General features: G+C 39.1%; 1 protein-coding gene across 3 annotated transcripts in view; it reads left to right on the top strand.

Moving 5' to 3' along the window:
* The window catches only part of EZH2 (enhancer of zeste 2 polycomb repressive complex 2 subunit), a 63678-nt gene that overhangs the window by 1559 nt on the left and 49542 nt on the right, over positions 1–12577 (top strand). Inside the window, exon 2 of one of the 3 annotated variants that reach the window (XM_042974622.1) lies at positions 7313–7454. The exons of the other annotated variants lie outside the window; for them this stretch is intronic. The gene's annotated coding sequence lies outside the window, so the exon portion shown is untranslated. The remainder of the gene's footprint in view (positions 1–7312; positions 7455–12577) is intronic. 3 annotated transcript variants of the gene reach the window in all.

The following is a 12577-nucleotide window of genomic DNA, read 5'->3' as shown; positions in this document are numbered from 1 at the left end:
ACAGGTGTTCAAACACGGCTTGTTTATTGATAAGCATTTTCATTTAATTGCAAATAAAATTAAGGTATATTTTGATTTTCTTTTCATAGTCTCTAAGTTGGGGATAGATGATAGCATTCTAGTCCTGGATATAAGGAATCCTGTCTTTTTGGAGGTGCATTAGGGTATGTAATGTTTAAAATCTTGGAAACACTTAGAAAAATTGCATCTTCGGTTCTGATTTTTTGGAAGGTGAATAGATTCAAAGAAAAGGAATTCAGAAACACATAGGCACTCTTCTGATTTGTGTTCTGAGAAAGATCTAATGTGCACCCACTATTTTTTTATGGTTTCATAAAAGTGGGAGACAAAGAAATGCAGTGTAAAAGTCTTTATTATCCGTATTTTGTCGTGTTAGACACCACTGAACAGACTTTCCAGGGTTGAGATTATTAAATAATGTTTGCATTTAGTTGCTGATAATTGTATATTAAAAAATCCTGATAGTTTTTGTCTGTCGTTACATGCGTTACGCAGGTTTTGGCAGAAATTTGGATCTTTTGGGATAAATTCTAGTTTTTCCCTTGTGTATTCTGTAATTGATAATTATTATCCTCAAACTTGCCCCAAGATTTTTTTTTAAAAAGCCTTTTTGGGGAGCTGGCTTAAAGTTTTTGTTTTAATTTATTTCTGGTTGAATTGTGAATGTATACAAATCAGTTTTAAGTAGCACTGATTTAAAAAAACAACAACACTTGTTGATTTAGGTCCCCCCCCAAAAAGTTCTAATACTTTCATACCAGCTTTGCCTTGCATGCGTATATATAAGTAATTGTCTTTGTATCAGCCATTTAAAAATTTTAAGCGGATTTCTCCAGGTCACAGGTTTTTCTAGGATATCTTCTATCCCTTGAACTGGTATACTCAAGGAGTGTGAATTAATTTCTGTATTGGTCTAAATAAATAGTGATTAAGAAAGTTGATCTGCTTTTTAAAAACTGACAAAAGTTTCTCCAGTGGTTTAATGTATTCTGGGGCCAATTAGAAATGGTTTATGGATTTGCCTTGAAGTCTTTATGTCAGTACAAATGATGAAGACATTTTCTGTGAGTTGTGAAGGATTCTGGACACAGGTGAGATCTTTAGTAGAGCCTCCGTGGAGAGGAACAGCTCATTAAATTCAGGGAAAGGTTCACAATGAGAGGATACCTTTACCTTCTAGAGGCCTTCCCTGAATTCCCAGGCACCCTTGTGTTCCACAGGGCTTTGTTCATACTTTATTATTAAAGCATGGATCAGATTGTATTGTAATCACTTGTTTATGCATCCGGCTCCCTCACTGCACTCTAAGCGCTTTGAGGCAGAGGCTTGTTTTTCTTTGTATACCTAGTAGTTGCTAGAGAACAGCAAACTATCATTTTCATTTCAAAATATGAAAATAATTTGACAAAGGAACTTTTTGCAAAGCACATAGGGTATGTTAATCCTTCCGTTGTGAACTTTGGGAGGTGTTTTTGTCCCTCTTTGAGAAGCAGTGATTATAAAGAAAAATAATTGTCAAGGTGGATAAGTTCCAAGGTTTCTCCTAGTTGTAATACTCGAGACATTGAAAATTGTGTATCCTTTAGGTATTCCATTGGTATTCAGATTTGGTATTTCAGGCAGCTAGAGAGAAACTTGATGAATGTCTGGGTACCTTGCATATACTATCTGCTTAATTTGATTTGATGTCAGTATTGATGGTCCTTGTACAGAAATAAAAGGAGGGGAAAGTGTTGGAGACAGTAGTAAATCTTTTAATTGAAAGGTGTCTAGTTAAATTGATGAGTTCTTTATCGAAATACTTCGAGATGGGTTTTGGAGCTAAAACTGAAGGAAGTAGTGCCAGTGTAATTACAGATTATTTACTGGTGTAGCCTCTTCATTCTTTTAAAATGATAGGATAAATATAGATTAGCAAATCCAATAACCTCTCAAAAGGCATAGCTGATAAGTTTCTAAGATGGTCCCATATCTTGCCACTATACTACTTAGTACAAAGATATGACAAAAACAAAGATGAAAAAAGACATTAAAACACCTGCTGTTTGCCAGATGCTTTATTCATTGGCTGGTTTTATTTCCTATTGTGGTAACATTTACGTGAGATGCTTTATTTTTGATTATTGTTAAAACCACCCTGCATCCATCAACCTGAATGGATAAACAAATGGAGGTATACGCATACAATGGAGTAGTACTCAGCCGTTAAAAGAGTGACATCCTGCCTGACACATGCTACAGCAGCGTTGATGAACCTTGAGAACAGGAGGAGGGTAATAAGCCAGACACAAAAGGAGAAAAATTGTGTGATTCCGGTCATGGGAGATACTGAGAATTGGCAAACTCACAGAGAGAAAGGAGAATAGATGTTTCCAGGGGCCGAGAGCAGAGGGGAGTTGGGGAATTAGCGTTTAATGGGTACACAGAGTTCCTGTTTGGGATGATGCAAAACTTCTGGACGTGGATGGTGGTGATAGATAAGCAGCATTTTGAATGTGCTTAATGCCGCTGAATTCTACACTTAAAAATCGTTAAAACGTTAAATTTTGTGTATATTTTACAATGGGAAAAAACTAAACAATGGTGATAGCATTGCACTCTGCAAACCTTTACCGGTTAAGGAAACTTTGGTCTAAAGGGCTTAAGAATTTGTCCAGGATCATCCAGCTAGGGATTTGTAGTCAGGATCCAAGTTTAAATTGTTGGACTCCATATCATCTACTCCATATTATCTGCTGGTCTCCTGGGTGATTAAAGACTTGTTGGTCCCAAGAAGAGAGTTTATTTGACTTCATCAGAAAGGTATATTTAAAAGTAGGTAATTTGTAGTTGTCTGGGAGGTACAGTCTGATGCCCTAGACAAACTAAAAGATGTCTTTGCAGATTTCTTTCTCAGCCAGAACTTTAATGGTGTTTGCTCTAGGGAGGAGTACAGTTGAGTTTTAAGTGTGGTCTGTGGAGTCACTTTGTTTGGGCACAAGTTGTTAAATGGTTGATTTTTAGGTATTGTGCCAGTATTGATTTTGAGAATTAATATACTTTCTCATGAATGGAACTAAACACTTAGCAAGTTGAAATAATGTGCTAAGGGCCTATAAGTAAAGAATATGGTGCTACATATGCTTTATGTTAGAAATGTCTATTGCTTCAGTAATAGGTGTTCAGTTTAAAATACTGAAACAATTTAGACTACAAAGTGAAAGCTTTCTGGATCCTTCCAATTCTAGTCCCTACCCGTAAGTTTCCCCAACTTTTCAATGTATTCATATGAATATGCATTTGTACATAAATTTTACAAGAATGGGATCAAGTTCTTTTGTCTGAGAACAGTTTTTTTAGGTCAGTAGAGACCTGTTCTTATTAAAAAATAACGGATATTTCTTCAGTGCTCACTGTGTCCTTGGCACTGTGCTCAGTGCTTCTGTTTACTTTATATATTTTATATAGATATCGCAATAATGAGAAGTGCAGAGGGCGGGTGACAGCTAGGTAGCGGTAGCCTAAGGGTTTGGATTTGCACACTTTGTTTTCAGAGTTATGATCTCTCACTTCCAGCCTGGGTTTTGTCTGTTTTTTATTTTTTTGGTAGGGCCAATGAACTGCCAATGATTTTAGTATTTCTTAGAGTCTAAAACAACAAGACTCCCAAAAAAGAATTCGCAAGGAGACTGCGTGTAGCCTGCTAAGCCTAAAATACTTCCGATGTGGCCCTTGATAGAAAAAGTGTGCCGTTTCCAACACTGAGCTATTAGGCCGTTTTGTTAAGTAGAATGCATCGTATTCCAGTTTATGAATGTGTCATCACACGGTAAACCAGTTGTAATGGACACTGTTCTCTCCTCAAGAAGAGAACATCTTTCTCTATCTTTGATCATTTGTGAGACCACTTTCTACAAGGAGAATTGCTGTTTCAAGATTATGCACAGTTCAAGTTTTAGTAGACCTTGTCAAGTTGCTTTCTAGAAAGGTACCGGTTTTTTACTTTGAAAAACCAGCTTCATTGAAGTATAACTTACGTACAGTAAGATGAACACATTTGAAGACTACGGGCTGCAGAGTTTTGACAAATGTATACATGTGTGTCACCACCACCTCTGTCAAGGGGTGACGCTGGTGTCTTCAGAGTTCTTTTATGGTCTTTATACAGTCATTTCCCTCTTTTGCTGCTGATCCCATTTTTCTCGTTCAAGAGTGTCCTAAAAACGGAGTGACGCAGTGTATTCTCTTCTGTGACTGGCTTCTTTAATCCTGCATGTTTTTCAGATTTATCTATGTTGTTGCCTGTTGCAGCAACAGGTTTCTTCTTCATTTGAGTAGTAGTCCATTGTGTGACTGTACTGTTTTTTTAATTCCTTTACGTGTTGGTGGACACATGGGCTGTTTCCAGTTTTTTTGGCTATTAATTCAGCTGTTATGACCATTTGTCATATTTGCGGACATATCTTTTAAATTCTCTTGGGTAAATACCTCGTAGTGGATTGCTGGGTCATACGGTAAATACTGGTTTAACTTTGGAAGAAACTGCCAGACTCTTTTCCCACGTGTTTGTGCCATTTTACACGAAGGGTTCTGGTTCCAGTTCCAGCTCCGAGGGTCTGAGTGCACTTGGTCGGCCCCTAAAAAGTGTTAAGTATCTCATTGTGGTTTTAATTCAGATTTCCCAGGTGATCAGTGATGTTGAGTATCTTTTCATCTGCCTCATTGGCCATTCGTGTACGTTTTTTTGATCAAGACTTTTACTCATTTAAACTGCGTTTTTTTGTCTAAATGAGTTGTTGAGAGGTCTTTGTATATTCTTGGTACACATTCTGTGTCATGTATATATTGCAAATGTTTACTGAATTTTTTGCTTTGGTTTTTGTGTGTTACTGACAATGTATAGGTCAAGTTAAGAATTGTTAATGCTGGAGGCATAATTGTTTAAATTCAGTTAAATTATGTGAAAATGAATTTATTCTTATTCCACAAGTCATTTAGTTCTTACTGTAACAAACTGTTACGTGTTTGCAGAGACCTGAAAATGAAAAGGATATTATTTATGCGAATAATATTAGGTGTGTGGCATGGGGGATTTTAATTTTTTAGTTTTTTAATTTGGAATTTTTTTAAGTTTTTTGGGAATTTTTAAATTGAGCTGTTTTTGACAGTAATAATATTTAGTAGTTCTTTAAATTTTTAATTTTGGGTAATTCAGACCTTTTCAGTTATTAGAATTAAAGGATAAAGAGAATATTAAGAGTCAATCAAAAGTAATCCTCATCTTAGAATCTGGTGTGTAAAAGTGTAAGACTGCAAGCTTGGTCTACCTATTTTGACAGTTAAGTAGATTTTTTGTTATATACACAGATGGTTTTTAAGAGCATATATACTTGATTTCTGCATCTGCTTGTTTTATCTCTGCAGAGTATCCGTTCTTTCTTTTGCTCAACAGCTGGATTACCCTCACAATTTTCAGTTTTTCTTCATCATACAAGTAATCAATCCATTACTCCTCCCTCTCCTTATTTAGTAAAGGGCGTGGGGGACGCAAGCCTCTGGGCTTCAGTCGGGCGTCCTAGACCTCTGCCAGTTACCATGCCCTTGCCCAACTCAGTCTTTCCCTGGGTGTCAGTTCCTGTAAGACACTCCTGAAGCTAGGCAGTCTGCAGAGCAGCCTGAACTCTTGTATCTTAACTGGTCTCCTCTCTGATAGCTTTCTTATCCCCTTCCTCTGTTGCACTCGATTGGTCTTTTTACTAGGCTCCAGGAAGTTTCCTGTGGAAAGTCTGTGCTCTGTCTTCTTTCTGGAATGCCTTCCCTGCCATTTTAGCATCTCAAGATACTGTTTAGTTTGTTTGGCTCAAAACACCCTTAAACTTTCCCAACCAAACCAGATAGTTTATCTCCTGCGTAGAAAGCAATACCACAGAACATCTCTTGTGTTTCCCTCTCTCCTTCATTTTAAACATTATTTTACTCATCTACGTGGTGCAGGTAGAAAAGGGTTTTGTACATAGTGGATAGAAATAAAGTTTTTGTGAAATGGGTTTACGATCGCAGCCATGAAAACTTGGTAGGTCGCTTCTTTAGAACTCAGTAAGTAATTTAAATAGCACCCCTGCCCCTAAAGCAGAGCCTTCTAGATTCTATCAAGTGAGTTTTACATGGCTATATTATGTATCACTCAGTGAACTTTGTTACTTATTGTCAGGCATTATTATAAGATATTAATTTATATCTTTAACATACCATTGATTAAGGGCAAAAAGGTTGAGAAACTGGAAGCAAGTGAGGAGTGTCAGATAGTAATTCTGAAAATTTATCTCAGGATGATCTTTATCCCTCAGTTGCATTCATGTGAGCTAAATTCATACATCAAGATGTCTAGTGAGTTTTAAAAATGTGTCAAAAAGACAAAACATCATGGCTATTTTATCTATAGTGCCTTTGTTTTTGGTACTAAAGACTGAGAAGTGCTTTGTAAGTAAACCCCCAAATTTAGGAAAATAAGATAATTTTCTTTAAACAGTTAAAGAGTTTCAGTCATTAAAGCAGCTTTTGTGCGTTTTTGATGCCATAGCTTAATAGTGAAATGTCCACCGTATTTTATTTGTAGATACACGAATGCCTGCCATGTGCCTACAAATAATAGAACTAACAACTGTTCAGTGAGAATCTACCTTGTGCCTCATAAACATGGGGTCTCTAAACCAAACATTTTCCTTTTAAATTTTGTTGAAAATCATGCATTTTTAATTATTTTAAAATAAGCACTATATATTTGCTAAATGAAATATCTGTCCTTTGAATATTTTAAAGATTTTAGTGTGATGAACGTTAGAAGTTTTTTACCAGTGTACTGATCTGTCATCTTACTAGGTGGAAAGAAGCTGCAATGAGTATCCTTATTTATAGACTTTTGATGTAAATTGTGTCCATATTCAAATTATTTAATAGTACAAGCAAAAATAGCAAAACTGTTTAAAACACTCCCAGTGGGTACTATGGGATATGTTCCTATGCAAAATGTTGACGAGTCAGAAAAGGTTGGGAAGTGTCCTTCTAGAGAAATCAAGAAGACTTATGAATGGCAGAAATGTTGCTTGAACAGGCTGGGAAGGAAATGAGGAGTTGCTGTCCCGCTTTGGCCTGTAAGCAGTTTGGCCTTTGGAGAATATCTGCCTGTAACACAGAGCTCAAGTTCTGTGAAGAAGGTGTTTTTAAAGGGCGGCTTCCATTGGCAGCTAGATTTTGTGCAAAAAACTTCGGCTTTAGTCTAGGCTCTGCCATTAAACCACTTGTGTCTCCTTAGCAAAGAGCTTTTGTGGACTTGATCTTCATTGCAAAAAGGAGACGGACAAGTACCTGAGCAAGTTGTGATTGTTGAGGACTTCCATGTGCCTTCAAAGAGGAAGTCGGTTTCAGAGGTAAAGAAGTAGGACCTTGGTGTGAGGGTAAGTAACTTGTATAGGCTAATGCAGCTAGGAGGACCAAAGTCCCTTAGCTTTTGCTGCCTCTGGGTCCTTTGTAGGACTCAAGGTGGTTGGTTTCTTTTTACCAATTTAGAGCCGTTTCTGTGGGGAGTTTGAGAAGCATTGGGCCGGAGGTCACATCCCTGTCGCAGGTGATTGTGCTTCCTCTTGGCTGGCATTTAACTGAGTTGTTACATGATACGCATTTCTCTCAAATTCTTTTTATTAATTCATTCATAAAATCCCTAATGGTGATTATAAGCCTGTTTTTTCCTCTTTTTTTGTCTCTGCATTATAGGAATAAGAGCACCTAAAAGCTTTTTTAGGACTGTTATGTATCTGACTAAACTAACTTTGTAAACAATCAGATTGGTATATTGTGATTTGTAATCAGTTTATCCTGTATCTAGCACTGAGCACCTAAAACCCTTGGAATTTTGTAAGTGATGAAGGTGTCTTGATACAACAAACCCCTTTGAACCTTACCTGAGTTTGTGCAAATGAAGTGACTTGGGAAAGCACCTATGGATGGGGCCAGTTCCTGGGGGAACTAATACTGGGATTAGAAGGGTTGGAACTTGCAGACCCTCCCTGTCCCCTGCCTCTGGGGAGGGAGTGGGGCTGGAGATACGGAGTTCAGTCATGCTAACCTAAGGAAGCCTCTGGAGAAACCCAGAAGGGCAGGGTTGGTGCCCACCAGGAGCTGCTGGGAGATTGCTGCCGCCTCCCCCCCCTCCCCACAGTGGAAGCCCCGCCCCCTTTCCACGTGCCTCACCCCGTGCATCTCTTCTGTCTGGCTCTTCCTGAGTTACATCCTTTTATAACAAACTGGTAGCCTAGTAAAGAAACTGTTAGCCTGCGTTCGGTGAGCTGCTCTAGCAAATGAATTGAACCCAAGGGGATCATGGGAGCCTACAGTCTGTAGCTAGTTGGTAGGAGCTCAGGTGACAATCTGGACTTGCGGTTGGCATCTGAAGTAGGGTGGGACAAACCTCTCCAGGAAGCTCGCGGCAGCATGGAGTTAAATTGTAGGACGGCCAGTTGGTGTCGCCACACATTTGGTGACCAGAAGTATCCAAAGCGCAGTACCATTCGGAGAGTAGTGTGTGTAATGAAAATAGTTTCTCTCCACACAGAACTGCATTGGCAAGTGCAAAGTTACTATTTTCCAGTTTTTCTTACAGAATTTACTCTTGTATTTAAAGAAATGAAATAGTTTTCTTCACCATTTGTCTGGTGTCATTTGTCAGCTGCTAACAGCATGCAACCAAATACCGGCTGTACCATACACATTTTCTGGAAAGGAAATTTCTTCCCACTGTTGGTTGCCTCAGTCTTCACCCGTTAGGACTATTCAGATAAAGGGCGAGATGTTTGCCTCCTTACCCTGTGTAAAGAGACCTTCTGTGCTGGTGAAAATACCAGTGTTTAACCCTGGACTCCCCAAAGTGCTGTGTTTCCTGGCCCCACAGTCAGAGGCCTAGGTGGTGGGTGCTCGTCCTAGCCTTCTCGTTCTCTCTGCCACATGGAAGTGCTGGGATGGAAGTCTTTTTTCCTGCTTAAAAACCTTTGTGTCGCTGTGGAAATTCCAGGGCGGTAACTGCAGGGATTATATGATGGGTTTCCCTGCAGTTGATGAATTTCTTATAGCATTTCCATAGATATTTGGAGGCTGAAAAAGAGATTTTTTTCCCCCCAGGGCATTAAATGTTAGTGATAAGTGATGTTATACTCATAAATTAGATCGATAACATATATGTTTGGTGAAACATGCTGAAAAATATCATTCGTTGTAAATGATGCTGTAAGGTTACCTGGTACCTTAATATAGAACCTCAGCAGTATAGTTCTCTTCGTGAGAATCCTTAAGTGTAGGAAAGCCATGGAAATGTCTGTAGCTCCTAACTACCCCTACCTACCTCCTTGACTTCCATCTTGTCCCGAAACTACTATCATTCTTAGCAAGAAAATGAACTTTAGGGCCGAGATGAGCCAGAGGAGTTTCTGAAGGTCTCACTCAGTGAAGACTTCTGTTGGTGTCCACAGGTGAAACGATGGCACTCGCAGACGTTTTATCCCCCTGTGGTGTACGTGCAGGTGCTGAAACTGCCAGATGATGGTCACTTGGCTTGCAGGATGCCTGGAAATTCTGAGAGGTTCTGCACACGGTTTGGGCTTAGTAGTTTGAACTACCCAGTCCTTTTTTTTTTTTTTTTTTTTTTTTTTTTCTTCTTCAATTCAGAATTATTAAGATGATGTTTTTAAGTAATCTCTACACCCAAGATGGGGCTGAAACTCACAACCCCGAGATCAAGAAAGAGTTGCACGCTCCACCGACTGAACCAGCTGGGTGCCCCAAAGAAAACTTTAATTTCTGAGTGTCACTTTAATCTGTTTTATAAAGTTGAAGCAACTTCTTTACAATATTTATGATAGTTCAATTCTCCAGTTGGTTTAAATTTATGGAACTTTTTTTTTTTAAGTAATCTCTACATTCAGCATGGGGCTCGAACTCATGACCCGGAGATCAAGAGTTGGATGCTCCACTGACTGAGCCAGCCAGGCACCCCCTCCAGTTGGTTTAAATTTAGATGGCTGTTTCTTTTCTAAGACTTGTCTTTGTAAACTGATAGCCTTTTCAGATAAACACAGGAATGCTGGTCTGTAAGCCTCCATGTTGAACTTCGAGTTTAGTTTACTCTTCTGCTAGAGGAGGAGAGTGATCTTATTTTTGTGGAAAATGCATTAGTTTAGGGTCTACTCACATTCGCTGTAACAATCAAGTCACTGTTTTCTATTCAGTCAAGATGCCACGTTACCGTAATTTTTCTGAGCCTTTTAACAGTACTGTGCGTTTTTAGTATTACTTAAACCAGGGCTGCAAATAAGATACGTGTTTTTTGCCCTTATTTCTCTCTCTCCGTAGCCACTGGCTCATCTGTTTCCTCAACACTTGACCACAAATGCTGTTCATGATACTTGCTTATCTGTAGTTGCATGTCCGAGTGGCCTGCTAAAGTTTAGGCACCAAGATGCCTGTTGCAACACGGTGTTTAGATTTTCAGAATGCTCCATAAATTCTCGTTGATAATAGCTCTCATTTCTGGCTTTCCCAGGTCCTTCAAACAGAAGTTGTGGAAGTTTCTTCTGCTAGTGTTTTACGTGTCGTTTGGGTGGAATGCTTGTGTCCAGCAGTAGTGAGCTTGCATATTTTTGTCATTTTTCTCCTTTTTAGGTACAAGTAGAGGCATCCTAGGAATTGAAAAGGTCCCTGGAACACGATTTTTATTTTATCTTTCTTTTATGGGAGCAGGGTGAAGTGTGAGTACGTGGGGCATTGGTTGGTAGGACGAGGTGGTTTTAGGTAGCTGGAGGGTCAGAAGAGTGACCGTGACCATTGATGATGCTTTCTTACAGTGGTGAAGGGTAGGACGGACAGATGGGTGAAAATAAGTAATTTCTTTATAATGCATCTTGCTAGACATAGGCCTCTCAAGTGTCAAAATAAGCAATTTCTTTAAAATGCATTTTGTTAGACCTTAGTCACTTAATTTGGCACAGACGAATGCCAAATCTTACCGTTTAGGTTCCATAGTTTGGCAGGGCAAAGTATCCCTCATTAAATATTCGTCACGTGGATTTTTGTTTTTAGTTGCAAGAATGGTGATTTCTAGGCCTTCGTTCTTGTAAGTGTGTCTTTTAGAAGTATGTAATTGGAATATATTGTCCATCCTAGGTGCTTTGCGAGGCAAATGGAAAGGAAGGGATTGTTAGGGTTCTGATTCATACGGTGTCTGGATATACTTACGGTGGCTGTTCTCAAAGCACGGTCTGTGGACCTCAGAGGGTCTGTGAAGTTACCTTTGTAAAATACTAAAATGTCATTTGCCTCTCTCTTTTCCTTCCGTCCTTTCTTCTTCCTTCCTTCCTTCCTTGTGTTGACATACGCACCTGTGGTGGAGAAGCAATAGTGGGTAAAAACCACGGCACCTTAGAGCTAAACAAAACACCAAAAAACAGTTATAGAGAATGTCAAGTCGCTGATTTTATTAACTCTGATCCTGAGTGTGCATGTTTTAAATATCCTGTTGCACAGGATGGGAACGTGTAAAGTGCTGTGGCCCAAAGTATGCCGGGTCTGGCCTCCAGGGCGGCGCTGACGTGATCGAGTTGCAGGCTGCATTGGCCGCTTTTTTCATGGAGAACATTTTTACTTGAAAGAGCGGTTGACAGACAGACTAAGATTATTCAGACAGGTATTTGGCAAACATTTTTCAGGGAGGGGAGCCTGTCCTTCAAGGAGAACAACAACTGTATTTGTCGCCGATGATAATGTTCGACCTTTCAAGCAAAAATTAGAATTTTCGGAAAATGTGTATCTGTCACTGAGCTTGACAGCTTCCCAGTAAATACTTAATAAAAAGACTTTTTTGATGAGCTCAGTGGCTTTACCAAATACGATTTTTGGAAATAGGTCAATTCCTGGAAAATCTGCATGACTCTGTGGACCAGTATTTCTCAGATGGGGGATGATGTTAAGGAACTACCACTGCTTATGGAAGAATAGTGTGGTCTTGAGGACAAGTACTTAGGAGGTTGGAACTCAACTAGCTACTTTTTTCATAGGACAATTTAAGTGTAATGAGATCCACAATGACCTCAAGGCTGTTCGGACACTTCCATTTTCTAGCTAAATACCTGTTTGGAAATGGATTTTCTTCATATTCTTCAACCAAAACAGCATTGGAACAGATTGGATGCAGAAGCAGATAAGATCCAGCTGTCTTCTTTTAAGACAGATATTTTAAAAATTGGCAAAAATGTAGAACCGTACACTTGCTGACTTTTTTTTTTTAACAGAAAATAGTTTTTTAATTAAAAGGTGTTATTTCAATTAACATGTAATAAGCTTGCTATTATTTTTAAATGAGTTGATTTTAAGTTATTTATTTTGAGAGAGGGCATGAATGAGGGAGGGGTGGAGAGGGGGAGAGAAAGAATCCCAAGCAGCCCCTACACTGTCAGCATGGAGCCCGACGTGGGCTTGAAACCATGGACTGTGAGATCATGACCTGAGCTGAAGTCAGATGCTCAACCTGCCGAGC

Source organism: Panthera tigris, chromosome A2 (assembly GCF_018350195.1).
Source record: "Panthera tigris isolate Pti1 chromosome A2, P.tigris_Pti1_mat1.1, whole genome shotgun sequence".
Classification (NCBI taxonomy): domain Eukaryota; kingdom Metazoa; phylum Chordata; class Mammalia; order Carnivora; family Felidae; genus Panthera; species Panthera tigris.
This window is presented reverse-complemented; position numbering and strand designations above follow the sequence as displayed.